This window comes from Dipodomys merriami, unplaced genomic scaffold, assembly GCF_024711535.1.
Source record: "Dipodomys merriami isolate MVZ:Mamm:240054 unplaced genomic scaffold, mDipMer1.0.p SCAF_30, whole genome shotgun sequence".
NCBI lineage: Eukaryota > Metazoa > Chordata > Mammalia > Rodentia > Heteromyidae > Dipodomys > Dipodomys merriami.
Genome location: NW_027204493.1, coordinates 20,271,384 through 20,280,611, shown reverse-complemented (window position 1 = coordinate 20,280,611; position 9,228 = coordinate 20,271,384). Strand labels below are relative to the sequence as shown.

Here is a 9,228-nt window from a genome sequence, read left to right as displayed (position 1 = left end):
GAAACATGAACATTTTCTGTGGTGTACACAGAACAGAATGGGATGCCTGAACCCATCTATTTTTAGTCAGCTTCAAAGGCAAATTCCTGACCCTTATAGTCCATCAATTAATGAAACTTTCTCCACTTACTTCTATACATCTTCTCCCAATGATGACTTAAAAGACTATTTCTAAACCTACATAATATTTTAAGCATCTGGTGGTTTCCAAACCAATAGTGTTACCTATTGTACACTAAACCTCACATATTTTTAAGAAGAATATTAAATAGCAAAGAATATAATAAGAATGAACTGAGAGACAAAGTTTGCTTTACAGATTTCTTTGGAAAGGTACATTAATGGAGGTCATTTTTATAGTCCAGCAGTCTTTTATTTTTTTACATCTCTTAGGCCATGAATTCATAGGGAATAGGTTCCAATAGCTCAGGCTCCTTTTCATTGGTTTTCACAAAGTGTGCTTCTCTGAGTGGGGTAGGCTGGTGCTTCAGTTGAACCCAGGTTTCTTTCTCTTTGGCTTCCTTCATTTTCTGGTCATTTTCCTTCGCTCATTTCAGGAAGCGATCTCAGCTCTTAGAGTGTTTAGTATGCTGAATACACACATTAACCCCATTGGCAAGGACCGTGCCCTTAACTTGCTTGTTCACAACAATGCCAACAGCATCTGGGTAACATTATAGACCCTTCCAGTTTTTCAATTTTAACATTTGTGGGGCATTCCTTTTTGAACAGTACCCATTCCCTTGAGGTCTACAATACCACCCTTCTTGTAGATTTTCATGTATGTGGCCAAAGGAACAACTCCATGTTTCCTGAAGGGCCTAGAGAACATGACCTTGTGTTCATCATTTTGGCAAATTACTGGAAGATGGCAGTTCCAGCCAAAAGGCATAGCTTTCCTTAAAAGCAGGGTTTGAGAGGCACAACCATTTGAAGTAGGAAACTCCTGATTTGAGAGTCCATTCAAGCCCCATTGTAATTACATCCACTTATCAAGAAAGTTGGGGAAGGTTATTTGTATATTCAACTTCCATCAACCATGAATATGAAGTTGAGTCAGAATAAGGTTGCATCAGAATACCATATTGTACTAACAAATTGTTAAAATACATTTTTAATGTTTCTTCAATTCTAAAACCCTGAGACACTTTGTTAGGCCTCAAGGTTACATACTGGGAATATGATGTGTGTGTGTGTGTGTGTGTGTGTGTGTGTGTGTGTGTATAGTTAAATCCTATAGGAAGAAAATAAGTATTTGCAGCTCTTGGGGTTGTTTTGTTGTATGGTTTTTCATTGACTATTGCATTCTGATCTATTTCTAGATTCTACTTCACTGTCATAGAGGAAAGCACCTCACAACAAAAGGTGACATCACAGAAGGTCACTGCCTATATATCAGTCTGCTTGCTGCCACTGTAACCAACAACTGAGATAATAAACTTTCAAAGAGAAAATGTTGGGGCTGTGAATGTAGCCCAGTAATAGATTGCTTTCCTAGAATGCCTGATGCTCTAGTCTCATTCCTCAGCACTATAACAAAAGCGGGCAGAAGGGAGAAGGTTTATTTTGCTCACTGTCCATGCTTAATCAGCCCCATTGCCCTTAGGCTTGCAGTAAAATGTATGTCATACTGGGGCCAAGCTGCTCACTTCTTGGTCAGAGATGTGAGAGAAGAAGGAGGTGCTGGGGTCCTATTATCCAAGGATACTCCCAATGGCCTGAAAATCCTGCACCACTTTGAGTTTCCATCCCTAATTGAGTTTCCAATTTAACCTAAGAGTGTTAAATTGTAGGCCAAACTCAACACATGTAAGATCCAAATCGTAGGGAGAATGATGGAAGGGGTGACAATGAAAATGCACTGTACAGGACACAGGATGACCCAGTACAACAATGAGACCCACAGCACAGTATATATACTGTAAAACTAACAGTAGAAAACTATCTCAAAAAAGGCCCAAGATAGCATCACACAACTGATTCTGGCCTTTTCACAGCTCACCCTGGCCTACCAAAAGTAGATGAATTATTTTTTCTCTCCATGCCTAACTTCCCCTACATATTCACAGTTCACCAGGGGAAAGGAGGTATTAAGCAATTCCAAGTCAAAACAGTCAGGGTTTTCAATACCTTACCCTCTTCATCCTGAGATTTAGAAACCATGGAAAAGGTCCCATGGTTTCCCTTATTTGCAATATCTAGTACAGGTATGAGTCAAGCAAAAAAGGCCAGCTAATGTGATGTTAGGAAAATGAACCCTTAAATATGTATTTTAATGTTTGCGTTTCTTTCATGCATGTGTTTCTAATGCATTTATAAGATTATTTCTTTGTTGCTTTGTATGTCCCTCCCCCACAGTGTAACCCCTGCTTTCACTATATTTGATGTCAGTATATCATGTGGAGGAGATGGGGACAAACAAGTCGTTTAAGGATTCAGGTGGACCTGTTGCAACAATGAGAAGTACAAAATGTCATGTCAAAACCAGCTTTACAATTTCGGTGTGGGGGGGGGGAGGGGGGTATAATTGGGTGGGGGGAGGGGGGTAAAATTGGGTGGGGGGAGGGGGGAGGCAGGGAAGGGAAGTGAAGTGTAAACAAAGGAGGAGGCTGCAATGCTTGGTAAGAAATGTATGCATTATCCTGCCCATGTAATTGTAGCCCCTCTGTACAGTATGTTGTCAAATAAAATAAAATACAATTTAAAAAAAAAAAATGAAAAAAAAAAAAATAAATATCTGATCCAACTGGCAAAAAAAAAAAAAAAAAAAAAAAAAAAAAAAAAAAAAGAAACCATGGAAAAAAATTATTAAGCACAAAGCTCTCAGAACCAGATGTGTTCATCCTCCATCCTTCCCTTTCTCTTCCTTTCCTCCATCGGTGTAACCAACTAGGACCTGAGGTCCAGGAAGAGACTCATACTCTTTCAAGACTTTTGAAAGAATATAGAAATTGATATCCCCTAGTATGTGTCTCTTATTAATTTTAAACATTAACAATTAAGCAGATACCTCATAAGCTGGTTGTTTATATACAAAGCTTCAGACAGCACATCCCTCTTGAGAGACTCAATGGGAGCAATCCCCCTTGGCAGCCCACAGTTAGCAGGGCTGATGCAGATTGAGGCTGGCTCTCCACAGTCCCAAGCTTTATCTTTGCAAATGTGCTCACTTCTCTCTCCACTTGGCCTAACTGTTACCTTTTGGCAATGCCTGTTGTAATGCAGGGCACATCTGTAGAAAACAGAAATGGAGGCACAACAGAGCAAGTCTCTACAACATTTGCTCATGTTTGGGTTCATGTGGGACATTGCTCATTGGTGAGTCCGTCTCAGTGAGGAGCTTGTCACTTAATCACCCAGGAATCATTTGTACTTCCGAGTGATGCACCAGGTTCTTCAGAAAGCTGTGGAAATTCCCTAATTATCAATGATGGCCCCTAGAGTCTTGATGTTTGGGATAGAAATGCCTGTTTCATTTCTGAGTAACTTATGGAGTCAGAGAGATATAAAGGCGGTCAGAACAAGTTTGTCCAGCATCTACTTATGCCTTTTATTTCATGATGATGAGAACATTTTATTCTGAGGTTAAATTTTTGACTAACAAATCTAGAAGTCTGTTGAATTTATTTAAATACTCTATGGGAGGTAAAGCTTTAACTTACTTTTTTTCTGACAAATTTACCATTTTTACTAAAGTCAGAGTTATTTTTAAGTCTACTGCACAACAAAACTGTATCATTTGACCCCCCTGCTCCCTTGCCCTCATAGCAGACATTTACTAGTTTTTATGCTTTCCCAAAGTCAAATAAGGAGTTACTTTTTGCAATCGTGCAAAATATAACTTTCTTTTTACTTAATAATCCATTGATTTTTAGAGACATTAGTTCTCAGTTTTACGACAGCTGTAGATCTTTTCAATTATTGACATTCTACACAGTCCTTGGATCTACACGTTTGAGAAGTTATCTGGTCTTCATCTATTTTCATTTAACATACCACCAGTTCCATAGCAGTAATATATTGACTAGCCCTTTGCTCTCTTACTTGGCTCCTTCAGATGCCCTGCCATATTTTCCAAAACTACACTTATAAATTCACTTAAATAAGCTCATACCAGCAAGGAGATGAGAAATGACACCAAAAAAATAGCTTAAAAAATACCCTACATAGTGGGAGAGCAAGAAGGGAGGGAGTAACAATGCTTAACAATGCTTAACCCATTACCTTCCTTATGTAACTTTACGATAAAATAAATTTAAAAAAAAATACAAAGATGATTAAGTCAACTTTCTGGATGTGAACATGTAAAACACAACTGTGCCCCAAAACTTAGTAGTTTAAAGGAACAACATCTGTGCGTGTGTGTGTGTGTGTGTGTGTGTGTGTGTGTGTGTGTGTGTGTATTAATCCTTCACAGTCACCATGACTCAGGAATTTCTGCTCTGTTTGCCTGAGTACCTTCTGGCTCAGATCTGTAATAGCTCTGTATTCAGATGTGGCTAGATTTATAATCCTCAGAAACTTTCCTAGAAATGGAGGTTCTTCTTCCAAAGACTGTCACATGGCTAAGAAGTTGGCCCTGGTTGTAGGGAATACTTCAGTTTTTCTACATGGGAGCTCCTTCCCAGGATTCTTAAGAATCCTCAAAATAAGGCAGTTCACTTCTCTGGCAATGAGCAATCCAAGAGGCTGAGTCAGACAGTGCAATCCACACTGTCATCTGAACCACACAGAGAAGCCCTGAATTTATACAGAACACCACAGAAAGGCATCAGTACCTGGACATAATCATCATTGAGAACAATCTTGTGGATGAGTACCATACTAACACAAATTAGGGTACAAAAGCACAAAATGGAAACCTGAGTAATTTCCACTCAAGGTTATCAAGCCCATTCCATCCTTACTCGTCTAAATTATCTCTTCCTCTTAAGGTTTTAGACTTGCTATGGATTGATTGTGTTTCCGACAAATGGAACGTAAACTTCAATCCAACAGTACTGAGAAGTGAGACTGTTATGTGGTAAAGTCATGGGCATGCCATCTTCATGAAAAGCTTAAGGCTGTATTGCAGGAGTGCATTTGTTATAAAGGGAGATTCAGCTTTCTTCTCTCACAAACACTCTCATGAAATGTAGTGCGTCTCGCCATGCTATTACATAGCAAGAGGCCTTTGGTCCATGTGACATTTCAGTCTTAGACATTGCAGTTTCCATAACCACAAGCAAAGAATCACTAATATTTACTTCTTTCCCAGGCTGTGACATTGTGTTACAGCAGTCAGAACTAAAATAAAGCATATTTTTTTAAATTTTATTTTATTTTATTTGTGAACATACTGTACAGAGGGGTTACAATTACATGGGCAGGATAATGCGTACATTTCTTACCAAGAATTGCAGCCTCCTCCTTTGTTTACCCTTCACATCCCTTCCCAGCCTCCCTCCTCCCCCCCAATCCCAATCCTTCTCCTTCCCCCCCTCCCCGCCCCCGCACCGACATTGTAAAGCTCGTTTTGGACATGACAACTTGTACTTCTCATTGTTGCAACAGGTCCACCTGTATCCTTAAACAACTGGTTTTTCCCCATCTCCTCTACAAGTTATACTGACATCAAATATAGTGAAAGCAGGGGTTATACTGTGGGGGAGGGACATACAAAGCAACAAAGAAATAATCTTATAAATGCATTAGAAACACATGTATGAAAGAAAAAAACATTAAAATACATATCTAAGGGTTCATTTTCCTAACATCACATTATCTGACCTTTTCCGCTTGACTCATACATATACTAGATATTGCAAATAAGGGAAACCATGGGACCTATGTTTCTTTGGGCCTGGCTTACTTCACTTAATATAATTTTTTCCAAGCCTTTCCATTTCCTAACAAATGGGGCAATGTCATTCTTTCTGATGGAGGCATAGAATTCCATTGTGTATATATACCACATTTTCTTGATCCATTCATCTACTGAGGGGCATCTGGGTTGGCTCCAGATCTTAGCTATGGTAAATAATGCTGCAATAAACATAGTTGTGCTGGTAGCTTTAGTGTGTTCTTGTTTGTAAACATTTGGGTAAATGCCCAAAAGTGGGACTGCTGGGTCATAGGGGAGTTCTATGTGAAGTCTTTTGAGGAACCTCCATACTGCTTTCCAAAGTGGTTGAACAAGTTTACATTCCCACCAACAATGAAGTAAGGTTCCTTTCTGTCCACATCCCCTCCAGCATCTGTTGTTGTTAGAGTTCTTGATTTTTGCTGTTCTAACTGGAGTGAGGTTGTTGTTTTGATTTGAGTGAGTGTTGTTTTGATTTGCATTTCTTTTATGGCTAGGGATGTTGAGCATTTCTTCATGTGTCTATTGGCCATCCTTCTTTCTTCTTCAGAGAAGTTTCTCTTTAAGTCTTTCGCCCACTTATTTATTGGGCAGTTGTTTCTTTGCGGATTTGTTGTTGGGGGGTTTAATTTTTTGAGTTCCAAGTATATTTTAGATATGAGACCCTTGTCCGTTGTATGGCTAGTAAAGATCTTCTCCCAATCCGTGGGCTTTCTATTGATCTTGCTAGCTATGTCATTTGCCCTGCAGAAGCTCTGCAACTTTATGCAATCCCATTTGTCCAACCTTTCTTTGATTTGTTGTGTTTCCGGGTCTCTATTCAGAAAATTTCGGCCTGAGCAAAGGAGACCTAGGGTTTCTCCTATTCCATCCTGTAATGTTTTCAGAGTGTCTGCTTTGAGTTCAAGGTCTTTGATCCATTTGGAGTTGATTCTGGTGCAGGGTGATATATAAGGATCTAGCTTTAGTTTAGAATAAAGCATATTTCGTTCAGTCTGTGACCCACTATATTTACCTTCGACTAGAAATTAGAAATTCAGTCAGCCTTATCCTTGTCCCTGTCTTTTCCGTAGTCATCCTCTCGACTGATCTCATATCACCATTCCCAAGAAGTTACTATAAAGCTTATTCTATCCATTACCTTTCTCTCCTGCACCTTCAATGCCTCCATTTATTTTCTATTACTTTTGTCTACAAATATGTTCTTTTTGCTTTATATTGAAACTGCAGCCTTCTAATACACAACTCTGAACCTTCCCTGATTAGTAACAGTCCTTAGTTCTCCCTTGTCACAAAAATAGGCAGGCAACCTCAGTCTGTAATCTTTCAAAACTTACGATCTCATCTGACTTTCCAGTGTGTCACACTTCAGCCCACTGGAGCAGTTACTCTCCTCTCAGCCTTCTGTATATGAGAACACATGGAAATCCCCACTAACACTGACATAAATATAAAAAGAGAGAATGTTGGGCTGGGAAGGTGGCTCAGTGGTAGAGCGCTTGCCTTGCATACATGAGGCCCTGGGTTCGATTCCTCAGCACCACATAAGCAGAAAAAAAGGTGGAAGTGGCACTGTGGCTCAAGTGGTAGAGCGCTAGCCTTGAGCTGAAGAGCTGAGGGACAGCGCCCAGGCCCAGAGTTCAGGCCCCACGACCAGACCCACCCCCTTACCAAAAAAAAAAAAAAGAGAGAGAGAATGTTTTCTTACATCTAGAAGTGGCTAGGTCAAAACTTCATTCAGCTCAGTGCTATAAATGTCCAAAAAAATCTTTCCACTTTCCCACTTCACTCTCAGTATATGTTTGTGAATATAGGTATTATGTTGCCCTGTATCTATTAAAAATGGAAATATAAATTAGGTTTCTGGTTCTATGTCAAGGCAATGAAAATATATGTTTCATTTCTTAAAACTCTTTAACTCTAAGGTGGAATTATTTTGGTTGAAATAAGGAAATGAAATGTGTCCAACACATACAGACATGCAATAAATAAACTAATTAATTCAGGCTAAGGAAGAAATATTACCAACAAGTTAATTGCCTGAATATTTACCAATCAAAATTTACCAATCAAAAGTTTGTATAATTCTCTGAATTATACAAACTATTTCATTGTTTGAAGGAGCCAATTGCAACAAATATTTTCATGTAGGCACCTTGAATTAGAGCATTTTGTATCACTCTAACAGAACTCATGAATGAGGTCAATCTGTAAAGAAGATAGAAATTGATTTGTTACAGTTCTTTACATGCTAGGAAGTCCAATGTTGAAGAATATGCAAAAGTTGAGAAGAGACATGATGTGTTGTCTCATTGTAGACAGGCAGAAGGGCAAGAGAAGATGCATGAGAGAGAGCAAGGAAAAGGCTAACCCCATCTTTTCATCAGGAATCCATACCCCCCCCAAAAAAAACTAATCCATTCAAACTCTACCACCCATCATAAACCTGTATTTAAAGATGACAAGAGATTATAAATTATAAAAGAGATTTAGTAAGAGACTCTGTTGGAAACCATCTCATTACTCAATTAAAAGATGACTAGAAAGTAATATCTTGCCTTCAAAATTGTTGAGAACCTGTCCTTAGCGGTCTCATTCCTAGTTATTTCTAAGAGCCAATCTCCAACTTTTAATAAAACTTCTTCCACATCTTTGGTCACTGAACTAAACCATATGATTTTCTGATTTTCTTAGTTACAAAATGAGAATGAGTAGCAACAATATTTCATCAGATAAAGCCTTAAAGCTACATGACATATTTCAGTGTCACATACTAACTCATTTCTTTTCACTTTTTTTTAGTAACTCAACATAACATTTGGATAAAATTGAGTTACAATTGTTGCCCCTCAGAATTTAAATGATGAGTCCTTAACTAAGTACTTTTAACTGTGACAGTTTTCAGATAGAGCCTTTAAAGAGTTGATGAAGTTAGAATGAAGCCATTAGAATGGGCCTTCATCCTATTTTTCTGTTGTGCTTATGAGAGGAAATGCAGACATGCAAAGAGACACCAAGCAAGTATACACACAAAGGAAAGACCATGTAAGAACATCACAAGCCAAGAAAAACATCTGCAAGCCAAGGAGAAGAGGCTCAGAGGAAATCAATCCTGCTAACACCTTGATCTTGGACTACTAGTCTTCCAAACTATGAGAAAATAAACTGTTGTTTAAGTCCCCTATTTTCAGTGGTTTGTTACCTCAGCTCTGGCAAACTCATACACTAGTTGTGTTATTTTTGTTCATCAAACAAGTACAAATTTATCAACATACTCCAACAAATGTTATCTATCTTAAATATTTGGAATGAGGCAAGGAATCAGTAACTAAATAATTGACAGCCTGATATAAATCGGTGCCAGATAACTCAAGCACAGAGATGAT

At 38.6% G+C, this 9,228-nt stretch overlaps 1 pseudogene; it reads right to left on the bottom strand.

The window, feature by feature from the left end:
- Positions 1-389: 389 nt before the first annotated feature.
- On the bottom strand, positions 390-931 carry LOC138840682 (large ribosomal subunit protein eL21-like; annotated as a pseudogene).
- Between the last annotated feature and the right edge of the window lie 8,297 nt (positions 932-9,228).